Source organism: Petaurus breviceps, unplaced genomic scaffold (assembly GCF_028583685.1).
Source record: "Petaurus breviceps papuanus isolate PSGF00001 unplaced genomic scaffold, PetGlider_PUasm1.0 90701, whole genome shotgun sequence".
NCBI classification, from domain to species: domain Eukaryota; kingdom Metazoa; phylum Chordata; class Mammalia; order Diprotodontia; family Petauridae; genus Petaurus; species Petaurus breviceps.
In genome coordinates, this window is record NW_027187316.1 from 3777540 (window position 1) to 3790379 (window position 12840).

The window sequence follows — 12840 nt, forward strand, 5'->3', positions numbered from 1 at the left end:
CTCTCTCTCTCTCTCTCTCTCTCTCTCTCTCTCTCTCTCTCTCTCTCGGAAAGGTTGGCATGCTGTTGGTTGCCATTTTTATTGTGATTTGCACCTACCGCTGTTTCAAGATAAGGGAACAATTAGAAAGGAGACTTGTGAGTTACAGCAAGTCACTTACCCATGTGATATGAGCCTCGGATAATAAACAGGATTCAAGCTAATTATGCAGCCCTATATATGAGTGTTGGGGAGAAGGACAAGTCGTTTACCCCCATTCCTCTAGCCATTATTTTTAACCAGATGGCAGAGATGGTCTCTGAGTTTTTGGTAGTCTGAAAACATGCAGTACTAAGATTTCTGTTTAAAATTCAACCCAATTTTCTACTCTCATCGGAAGCTGATAGATTTGGAACTGAACCACGACTTAGAGATCTAGCCCAGAACTGTAAATAGCTGGACTTGAAGCTGAACCAGATTGGGGAATAGTTAAAATAATTTTTAAAATTACAATAAAACAGATAATATTGCATTTAAAAAAAAAAACCAAAGCAATATTCAGCCTTCAGCAATCCTCATGTACAGATAGTGGCTTCCATTTGAGTTCAACACCACTGATCTAGCCCAACCACTTCATTTTGCAGATAAGGAAATTAGGAACTAGAGAAGTGAGGGAACTTGTCTGGGGTCACACAAATAGTTTGTCAAAGGCAAGATTTCTAGGTCTTTTGTTCCAAAGCCAGGTTCTTTCCCTTGTACAACAGTCTCTCTATTTAATCATATTTATTTATTGGGCTTCTACTATGTATACCATTGAGCATTGTAAGGTTGCAGAATGGTATCCAGTTCTAGTATATCAGTGGTGGTTCTAGTGTCTCTTTAGATCTCTTGGTCTGGTGCCCTCTAATAGATTCACATGTAGGGCCTAGGTAAATAGTTTGTTGGCTTAGGACCCCCTTGGGTGCACGTTCCATATTATTTCATTCCTCTGTTAGGTTTTCTCTCTATTCCATTCTCTTTCCTCAGTCCTTTATGCAGGGACACCAGCTGAACATCCCAAAGCCTAACCTCTGTATACAAGATGACATTACTGTCAGTAGTGACTATGCTTTGATTTATTTTTTTTCTTATAGTAATGAAATAGCACAGATCTTTTTTTACATAGTAGGCTGAAACCTATGACCCTTAACTCATTGACATTGTGCTGTAGCCAAAAACTTCCCACTCTGGGGAATATCAGCTGGTTTTCCCCTTTATTGAAATCCTCTTTCTTTCATACCTAGGGAATGAATTTTCTCTGCAAGAAAAGGAGAAAATCAAGTGTCTTCTTTCTTGTTCACAGCCTGATTTCTTCACTTAAGCCAGGTTTCTCTTCATTCAATGAACACTTAAGGGTCTACTATGTGCTAGACAGTACTAGGCCCTGAGATGAAAAACAGCATGGACCTGTACTTTATAGATTGAGAGCTAGAAGGGACCACAGAGACCATCTAGTCCAACCCCCTCCTTTTATGGAGAAGAAACCTAAATTAGGCAGCCTAGAATGGTGAATAGAGCCCCGGATTTGGAGTCCAGGTGATCCAGGTTCAAATCCTGCCTCAATCTCCTCGATACTAACTGTGATTCTCTGTAAGTCACTGCATCAGTTTCCTCATATGTAAAATAAGGATAATAATAGCACCTACCTGAAAGGGTTGTTATGAGATTCAAGTGAGAATATAATATGAAATGCTTTGTAAATTTTGAAGTGCTACATATATGTTAGTTATTGTAAGTAGAAGAGGCAACAGCATGTAAACAAGATAAAGTGAAATTTGGCCCAGGAAAAGATGGAGACAAAGAGAAATCTAAAGTAGCAAAATTTAATGGAGTCACAACTTCTAACAAGGCCCATAGAAATATGCATGGCTAGACTATTGATTGACCCCTTGGAATGTGGACAGTATTAAGCCCTGTGTAGGGCGTTTGACAGACATACTAAATGCTGCTTACATTTCCATCGTCCTAATTAGAGCTGAAATTTTGCAGGCTTAAAAAAAATTTGAAGTCTTTTTTGTTCTCTTCTTAAAAAAAATAATATTTCTTTTCAATTGTTAGAAATCTACATTCTTTCCTCTCCCTTCTCCCCCACTGAGAAAGAAAGGAAAAACAAAACTCCTGTTGCAAATATGTACAGTCCAGCAAAACAAATGATCTCTTTTGTTTTTATGTCACCTTCATCAACAAACATCTCACCTTTGGCTTCCTTGTTATCTAGTGTGCCTACTTTTAGAATAAATATTGAGAGAGAAAAAGGAGGGGAGGGAATAAGGAAGGCAATTAGGCAAAACAAAACAACCCATCAACAATGTCTTGCTTTACAGTATTTGCAATATCCCACACCTCTGGTCACCCACCTCTACAAAGAAGGAAGGAGGTGCAAAATTATGTAGTTACAAGGAAATTTTTGTTGTTTGGAGGACTGAGCAGGAGACACAATACGTCCTGGTACCTGCCTTTGTTCCTTTATACAGCCTTTCCAAGTGACACCAGTTACTTAGGGTACTCTGAAAGTGACCTTTGCTCTATTTTTAAATGGTCACATGTAGTACACTTGTGGAATCAGGCTAAGTGACTGCAAGCTTTTAAGTCTGTGATAAATTAACTAGTTGAGAAGAGGGAAAAAATAAAATTCATCCTTGCTTCATATATACTGACTGAACATTGTGTGCCATTTGAATTCTAGACCCCATCACTATCTTACTATGTGCCTTTGGAGAAATAACTTCTCCCTTTCACAATTTTCTCGTGGGTAAAAAAAATGATACTAATGTAACCTATATCCTACCTTTGAGTACAAGTGTGAGGATTAAATATATATGAAAGTCCCTTTTAAAAGTGCTGTCATGTATTTGGAAAGAACACTGAATTTAAAGTTGGAGGACTTGGGTTTACATCTATTTTTTTTACCTGTATTACCTGGGATCAGTCACTTAACCTCCTTTGGCCTGTTACCTCATCTCTAAAATGGTGGGGTGGGACTAAGTGACCCCTGAGGGTCCATAGAAGCTCTAAATCTATGATCTTATTATCCTACCATTTATTGCTTGTTATTGTTATCGCCTGTTCAGCAGGTAGGTGATACAGTGGAAAGAACCCTGGACCCAGGATCAGAAAGACTTAAATTCAAATCTAGCCTCAGACATTCATTAGCTATGTAACCCTAGGCACTATCTGCCTCAGTTTCCTCCTCTGTAAGTTGGGGATTATAATAGCACCTACTTCCCATTGTTGGAAGGATAAGACATTTGTAACATGCTTGTAAACCCTAAAGCACTATAAAAATGTTAATTGTCCTCTTTCTTCTCCTCATTATTATTACTACTGTAGCTGTTGTTTTAACATGGCTTTAATTTATCTAAAATTCACTTTTTCCTGTTGTTTAAATGAATATCACTATGTTCCTGGGTTTTGTTATTATACAGTCATTTCAGTTGTGTCCGACTTTTCTTAATCCCATTTGGAGTTTTCTCGGCAAAGATACTGGAGTAGTTTGCCATTTCTCTCTCCAGTTCATTTTACAGATGAGGAAACTGAGGCAAACAGTGTTAGGTGACTTGACTAGGATCACCCAACTATCTGAGGCCAGATTTGAACTCAAAAAGATGAATCTCCTGGACTCCAGGCCTGGCCCTCTATCCACTGCACCATCTAACTGCCCTACAAAACAACATACAATATATTAAAAGAAGGCTTTTTAAATACAGTTATCAAAATATTTTTTAAAACAAGGTCATGAACGCCAATTTAAGAGCTAGCCCCTGATCTATGTTTTCAGAGTAGAACAGCTAAAGAAGGATCTGAACCATAGTGAATAGAGCACCAGCCCTGGAATCAAGAGAACTTAAGTTCAAATCTGGCCTCAGACACTTAACACAAAAACAGCTTGTGACCTTGGGCAAGTCACTTAACCACAACTGCCCTCTAAAAAGCAAAAAAAAAAAAAAAAAAGGATCTGAACTTGATTCGAAAGAGATTTTTCCTTTGGCCCTTATAAACATTTGTCGTGAGGTAGCTTCAGATTGATGAAAGAGTTGGGAATCCTCCTTCTATCATGCTCTCAGTCTTAGGATCATATTTCTGGAGCTAGAAGAGACCTGGAAGACCCTCCAGTAAATCCAGCTCCCTCCTTAGACCAAGGAGGCATTTAATGGTCAACTGCCCAAAGTCACATAGGTAATATTAGAGGTCACATTTGAACACAAAGCCAGTAGGGATTTTTCCCCCACTCTATCTCACTGCTTCTGTCTTGCTTAGCTCTAGTGGGTTAGAAATGTAAAAGGTGTCACTGTACAGAGAAACAACCCTCTCATTATCCAGTGACTGAGGCCCTTGATTGTGTACTTGGTTCTGAGGACTCATTTGGGGGCCTCTGGCCTCCATCCACTTTCTGTTCCCTATTGTTCATTTTACTCTGACTGAATTTCCACATTGCATGCTGGGATTGGCTGTACAGTACATTAGCCCAAGGGGTGGGTATATCATAAGGCCAGACAGCAAATACCTGGGTATAACCTGGGGATTACTTTTGCCCTTTCTAGCTGTATTTATTGTGACTCAAGCCATGAAGTCTTCATTTCATCATTAAAAAATAAAAGCCTTCATTTTTTTTTGGAACCTAAGCAAATTAACTACTATGTAAAGTCTTCTTTGGGGCCCTTCAGCTCCCCTCTTTTCAAAAATAGATTCAAATCAACAAATACTTTTTAGAGGTACTGTTACATACAAGGCCCTGAGCTAGGCACCATGGGAGTATCTTTTTTAAATAGAAAAGCCACATTGTGTATCATCAGGGAACCTAATGTTTAATAGGATGCATAAGACTTGTGCATATGTCAGTTTAGTGGCTGTATGACCCTGGGCAAGTCACTTAACCAGTTTGCCTCAGTTTTCTCATCTATAAAATAAGCTGGAGAAGGAAATAGCAAACCACTTTAACATCTCTGCCAAGAAAACTCCAAACAGGGTCACAAAGAGTCACAAATGATTGAAAAACAACCAAACAACAGCTTGTCGATTTAGTACAACATAGAATAATAGCTAAAATTTACACAGTGTTTTAAGGTTTATAAAGCACTTTACAAATATTAATTCATTTGGTCCTCACAATAACCCTAGAAAGAGGGTGGTGTTATTATCCCCATTTTACATATGAGGGACCTGAGGCTGACATGAAATGACTTGGCTAAGCTCACACAAGTGAGCTTATTAAGTGTCTGACACTGGATTTGAACTCAGGTCTTTCTGAATCCACATCCAGCATTCTATCTATGCCATTTAACTACATGAGAGATATAGAAAGGTTATGACAGTTGAAAAGAGGGAGTAATTATGTTTGGTTAGAAGATAGGGGAAAGCAGTGTGTAGCGGGTTAGCATTTGAAATTTGAAAAAAATGGGTGGTGGAACAGAGGGAAGGAATTTAAGTATGAGTATATACTAATATCAAGGTAGGAAAGTATAGGATCACTTCAAAAATTATGAATCAGCTGGTTTGACTGGTGCATGAGAGGAGCCTAGAGAGAGATAAATACAGAAAGAAGGTAACGGTGAGATTATAGAAGGCTTTCTCTTTCACACTGAGGAATTTGAACTTTGCTTAATAGTCTAGGGAGAGCTCGGGCAGTTAGGTGGACCAGTGGATAGAGTATCAGACCTGAAGTCAAGAAGAATTCTTTTCCTGAGTTCAAATCTGACCTCAGACCTGTCCTAATTGTGTGACCCTAGACAAGTCACTTTCCTATTTGCCTCAGTTCCTCATTTGTAAAATGAGCAGGAGAAGGAAATGACAAAACCATTCTAGTATCTTTGTCAAGAAAATCTCAAACAGGGTCAACAAAGAGTCGAACATGACTGAAAAACACCTCTACAACCATGGAGAGCCACTGAAAACTTTTAAGTAGGGGAGTGATGTGATCTCAGTTTTATATTAGGGAGTTTAATCTGGCCCTGATGTATGGGGTGGATTGAGAAAGAGAAAGGCAGGAAGCAAGGAGAGTTGTTAGGAGGCTTTTGCAATAATCCAAGGGAGAAGTTCAAGTGACAGGTAAACAGGGCCTTGCACCTCTAAGTCAACTTGGTGACTCTGCTCAATGATACCCATAGAACAAACAATCATTAACATTCAACAGCTAGTTCAGGTGCTTGTATGCTCTGGTATTGCTGGGGAAAAGACGTAAACCAGGAGAGCTCATAGGCAACATTTCAGCATCTGCTCTGCATTTATAATTAAAACTGTTTTACATTTTATATACAAAGATAACATGTATGAGTCATCTCCCCTGACCCTGACCCTCAACCCTAAGTCAGAGGGACACATGCTTTTTCTTTATTTCCTGGTAGTGGGGACTTGTTGAAAGTCACAATCCACACTCTCTTCCCTTAGTTCCATTGGCAAGACAGATGAGTCAGCAAGTCAATAAACATTTATCAAACTCCCAATTTATGCTAGACACTGTGCTGAGTAGTATAAAGGAGAGAACACTAAAAGACCTAGGGTCTAGTCCTGGCTTTGTCATAAACTGTGTGACCTTGGGGAAAAGATTCAACCTATCTCAGTTTTCCAGCTGGACTGAATGAACTCTAAGGTCCCATCCAGCTGTAACATGCTAGTATCCAAAGCCCATACAAGAATTAAACTGATGAGTTTGCCTTTAGCATCATGCTTTATCCTAGCATACCACACAACTGCTCACATTACATAGCCCTAGAAAGTTCTCATCAGCACAGAATTCATTTATGCATTGCTGTGTGTCCTTTTCATATGTGTCTTCCTTGCTTCCTAGTCATCACATGTAGTTCTTAAGGCTGGGGATTTTAAATTACAATTTATTTTTTAATTAATTAATGTATTTATTTTTAGTTTTCAACATTCACTTTTATAAGAGTTTGAGCTCTCAATTTTTCTCGCTCTCTCCCCTTCCTCTCCCCAAGATGGCATGCAGTCTGATACAGGCTATCCATCTACAATCACATTAAACACATTTCTACATTAGTCATGTTGTAAAAGAAGAATCTGAAAAAAAGGGAAAAGCCATGAGAAAGAAGAGGAAATAGTATGCTTTGATCTGCATTCAGACTCCATAGTTCTTTCTTTAGATGTGGATAGCATTTTCCATGATGAGTTTTTTGGAATTGTCTTAGATTATTACATTGCTGAGAAGAGCTAAGTCTATCAAAGTTGGTCATCACACAATATTGTGGTTACTGTGTACAATGTTCTCCTGGTTCTGTTCATTTCACCAGCATCAGTTCATGTGAGTCTTTCCAGGTTTTTCCAAAATCCTTCATCATTTCTCATGGAACAATAGTATTCCATCACTTTCATATACCACAACTTTTTCAGCTATTCCCCAATTGATGGGCATCCCCTCAATTTCCAATTCTTTGCCTCCACATAAAGAGCTGCTGTAAATATCCTTTCCCCATTTGTATGATCTCTTTGGGGTACAGGTATAGAAGTGGTATTGCTGGATCAAAGAGTATGCACAGTTTTATAGCCCTTTGGGGAATAGTTCCAAATTCCTCTACAAAAGACATTTATTAAGTGCCTATTATGTTCTAAAGAGGCAGCTAGTCAACGCAATGGAAAGAGCACTGAGCTTACAATCAGGAAGACTCATCTTCCTGAATTCAAATTTGACCTCAGACACTTACTAATTGTGTGACCTTGGGCAATTCATGACCCTGTTTGCCTCACTTTCCTCATCTGTAAAATGAACTGGAGAAGGACATGGCAAACTACTCCAGTAGCTTTGCAAACAAACAAACAAACCCAAGTGGGGTCACAGAGAGTTGGACCTGATTAACATGGCTGAATACAAATTACATTCTAAACTCTGAAAAGGATAGAAAGATTCTGTAAGAAATGATCCTTAAGCTCTTGAAGCATACTTCTAGTATGGCTGATTTTTATTTCACTGTAGCCTAGAAATTTCTGAGTATATGATAGTAGTAAGAGCTATAGATCCAGGTAACCATATCTGTGATATGATGTAGGCTGCCAAATCAAGTCATTTGAGCTGAACTTCACCATCGACCAGTTGGAAATACCTGCCATAGTGGACTCTGCCCTTGAGAAAATCCAATATATGAAAAGATCCTCATTTTACAAGAATGATAAGTTTGGGAGAGAGGAAGAGAGGAAAGATGTGATTGATTTCATAAAAGGAGCTTTTCATTTACAACAATATTTATTTCATTATCCCTTTAAATTTCTAGACCCATTTGGCACATTGATTCAACTTGAAAAAGCTGTTTACTACAGGTTTTCTGAAACATACCTCTTACATAAATCAAGGTACACCCACACAGAAGTTAAGAAGTGGATGGTAATTAAATTGTCCATTGGGTGTCTTCTTTCTGGATGATTGCTACCTTTCTGCATTTGGTCTATTAAATCCAGACCTTGCAAATCAGTAAGCTAGCATCATGACTTGTTGGGAAATTTGATTAATATTTTATTTGATCCAGACCCTCTAAATCAGAAGGTCTTAACTTTTTCTGTATCTTTATCCCTTTTGGTAGTCTGATATAGCCTATATGGACCCCTGCTTAGAATGCTTTTAAATGCATAAGATTAAATATATAGGATTACAAAGAAAGGCAATTATATTAAATTTATTAAAACATACGTACAAAACATACACACACAAAAGTTCACAGAACTGCCTAGGATATAATTTAGCAAATTATTATTATTATTCAACAAAGGTAAGTGGTACCTTTAGCTCCCAAATGCGGGTTACAAGGAAGATGTATGTGAATTTGTATGTATGTGTGTGTATATAATATTTTTTAAAGAGTGAGTCCTCTCTTGTTCCCTATTTGATGCTCTACTTTTGCTTGATGTTGAAGAGATAGGTTAAAAAAACCTGCTGATGTGTCTCTAGTTGTTATGAATGTGCCAGGCACTGCTTTTCCACACTTATCCTGTGACATCTCCCCACCCTTCTTTTCCATCCCTCATCATGGAAATAACACAGTGACGGAGCACATGTGATAAGTGATTTCCCCATCTCCCTCAAAACAACAGGACCAGAAAAAAAAAGAGCCACCCTACAATTTTTCTATGCTGCCACCACCAAATAGTTGTTTGAAGGTCTATAAGCTCCAGCTTCTGAAATGCTTTCAGATCTACTTGGTGACGCCAATCCCATACCCTTGGTTCCCCCCTTAGTGAGAAAGCAGTCTGGCGCCTAGAAAGCTAAGAAGTGCAGCTGTTCAGGTTGCATTGATAATCTTTGCATTGTTTTGTATACCTTCAAAGTCTTCCAATTGTCACCTTAGAAGCTTTTAAAGTTAAAGTGTGTTTTCGTAGTTTGAGTTCAGAGGATAATCTGATTAGATCTTAGTTTTATCAGTTTGTGCATTTATACCCCCTGAAACTGGCAAATGCTACAAATCAAAGTTTGAATTATTATTTGGTTGACTGTCTAGATTTGAGAAAGGATGAAGAAAATGTTAATAATGCAAATTAAACATTAAAGTGTGTCACAGGTAGAGGGTTTTTGGTTTGGGGGTTTTTGTTGTTGTTTTTTGAGAACCAGCTGTTAAACAATTACCAGCATGCTGATGCCCATGGGTGGGGTTGAGTATAATAACCCTAGGCACCTTAGGCTAATGAAACATAATGGCAAACATGGATATTTGAAAACTAAAAGCAAATTCTGTGTGAGGCTGAAGCAGAAACCCTGCAACTAGAGTCAAAAGACCTTCTGCTTACCTTTTATTTCTACAATAACAAAGTATCTCATTTTGTTTTTCTTTCCTGCTGTGGTTCTTTGCTGTCATTACTAAGGTTGTTAATATTTTATTTGGCAGCTTTATCTACTCTCCCCGATGAGATGTCCTAAACTATTTTTTTTTTGTAGAAGTCATCTGAGGCTTTGTGGGCTGTTTCACATAGGATCATAGTGGGGGAAGTGCTAGAAAACAATTAACAACTCACTCTTGGGGAAGGGGGAGGAAATGTCTCATGGTATACTTTTAAATTTAATTTACATTATCACCATTTCTCCATCACTTTCTTAAATCTAGATAATTGACTAAACTATAAATCAAAACTCAATTTTCAGGTGGCTAGGTGGCACAGTGAATAGAGTACCGGCCCTGGAGTCAGGAGGACCTGAGTTCAAATCTGTCCCCAGACACAACACAAAAACTAGCTGTGTGACCTTGGGCAAGTCACTTAACCCCGATTGCCCTCCAAAAAGCAAAAACAATAACAAAAAAACCTGATTTGCAGTTCTGATGATTTCTCAGGTGGTGTACTAAAAATTAACAATCTGATTCACAGGAACTACCTTGAGTCAGCTCTGCCAAGCCTCTGATTCATAGACCTATGGCTGGAAGGGGACTTCAGAGATGGTAGAGCTTAAAGTAAAGTCATTTATCCATGACTTGGTTTATATTAGCCTTTTGGTTCTTCTTTAGAGTTTCAACATTGGCAAGTGTCAAACAGAAAGGTTAATGTATAAGACATTTGTAAAAGATAGGGATTTATAATTGTCTTTAGCCCATTCTGAAATGATGATGTTTATTGCTAGTGTTCATGGCAGGACTCCAGATTCTGGCAACACGAATTTCCTTGGTAATAGCAATGAATGAAAGACATTTACTGAGGAATGGAGATGTTGTAATATGTGGTGACAGAATAGTCACACTGAGGAAGTCATAGATCTTTGGAAAGACTGAAGGTTTTTAAAAAGGTTTTAAAAAAATCATGTACACCATAACTACAATAGTATAAAATGAAAAAGGAAACCATACTCTGAGTAAGTACAATAGCCTCTCATGGTTCCAGAGATAGGTAATAAAGCACAACAACCTCCCTCCTCTTTGCAGAGAGGCAAGGGACAATAGGGACAAAATGTTGCATGCATTGTTATATACTCACTATGTATTATTTTTGCCAAATTGTTTTATGAAGAAAGTTTCAGTTTGTTGGGGGGGGGGGCACGGCATGCACTGATATATCAGAAAGACTGTTGTAAAAAGATATCAATGGGGTGGCTAGGTGGCTGGAGTCAGCCTGAGTTCAAAACACTTAATAGCCATTCGACCTTGGGCAAGTCACTTAACCCCAACTGCCCTACCTTCCTCCTCCAAAAACAAACAAACAAAAACATAACAAATAATTTTTAAAAAATATTATCCTGGGGCAGGGAGTAAAGCGCTGGCGCCAGAGTCAGGAGGACCTGAGTTCGGTTCTAGCCTCAGACACTTAACACCCACACACACACACACAAAACTAGCTGTGTAACCTTGGGCAAGTTACTTAACCCCAATATTATATATATGTATATAATCCATTAGTCCATGGAGCAGACCTGTTTGTTTCCTGTTTGTTAGACTTTTGGCTGACAAAGTCAGATCTCCCAAATAGAGACCTAACACCAAAGAGACAGGTCTCTGCTGTCTAGGCCAAGACTTCAGAAAGATGAAGGGGAGAGAAGAAGAAAAGGGGGCCTTGGCTATAGGTAAAATGTTACAGAAGTCTGCACTAGGGGTTTTGTTTTCCCTAGAAGGAATAGAGTTTTTATTGTTGCTTAGTCATTTTTCAGTTGTGTCTGACTCTCATAACCACTTTTGGGGTTTTCTTGGCAAAAATACTAGAGTGGTTTTCTATTTCTTTCTCCAGTTCATTTTACAGATGAGGAAACTAAGGCAAACAGGGTTAAATGATTTTCTCAGGGTCACACAACTAGTATGAGGGTCTGGGGCCCAGAACTCAGAAAGAGGAGTCTTCCTGACTCTAGGCCCAGCACTGTGTCACCTAGCAGTACAGTTACATTATTAAAATGTAAAACTGCACTAATACTTTTTTGGACATCCTGTATATTAATGTTATAATGACTGATAATACAAAGTTAGTTATTGAATAATGATGATATTTCATGTGAAATGAAGCCAAGGGTCAATGAGGAGATCCTGTTTAAGAGATATGACTTCAGAGATAAAGGTGATGAAAAATAAGAAAGTGGAGTGGCAGTGGTATATGCCAAATTATCAGTGGATTAAAGGTTTTGCCTTGTTCAGTCATTTTTCAGTCATGTCCAACTCTTTGTGACCCCACTTGGGATTTTCTTGGCAAAGATGCTGATGTGCTTTGCCTTTTCTTAGTTCTGGTTAGCAACGATATCTTAGTGTCATAGATCTAGAGTTAATGGAAACTCACAGGGCATTAAAAACATTTTTGTAGGTAATTAGAGGTTAAGTGACTTGTATGTGTCACACAGATGGTAAGTGTCTAAGGCCAAATTCTAACTCAGGTCCCCCTGACTCCAGGACTGGTGCTCTCTCCACTGTGAAACCTAGCTGCCCCAGAATATTTAATTTACCCCCTTTGACAGATTAGTAAACTGAGGTCCAGGGAGATGTGTCAACTTGTCCAAACTCACACAAGTAGCAATCACCAAAGGTAGGATTTGAACTCTAGAGCCAGAGATGTTATGGGAATAAGAATCTGTTTGGGAATACTTGTTATGGGAATAAGAATCTGAAGATCTTCCCTGCCCCTTGGCCCTTTGAAAGGCTTAAGTGACTCTGAGAACCTTCCTTGATTTGAGAATATTCTCTGACCCCTAATAGGCTGAATGTGCTCACCTGGAGCCTGTAGAGGGAGGCTTGTTTTTCAGGAATGCCCACACCTTGTTACTTTGTGATTGGGCAGTGTTTCATGAAGTTTGTGATGGTCTCTGACCCAGGAGAGGGCTATCTCTATATACTCTGATGTGAGGTTTTGCTTTGGGGCTCACTTTGGGAAGAGTTGTGTGATTTGGCCAGATGAGATTCTGGGCAGCCAACTAGGTATGGATGTAAT

General features: G+C 38.7%; 1 protein-coding gene across 3 annotated transcripts in view; it reads left to right on the forward strand.

The window, feature by feature from the left end:
* The window catches only part of PLA2G7 (phospholipase A2 group VII), an 84875-nt gene that overhangs the window by 19222 nt on the left and 52813 nt on the right, over positions 1-12840 (forward strand). The gene's annotated exons all lie outside the window — the stretch shown is intronic.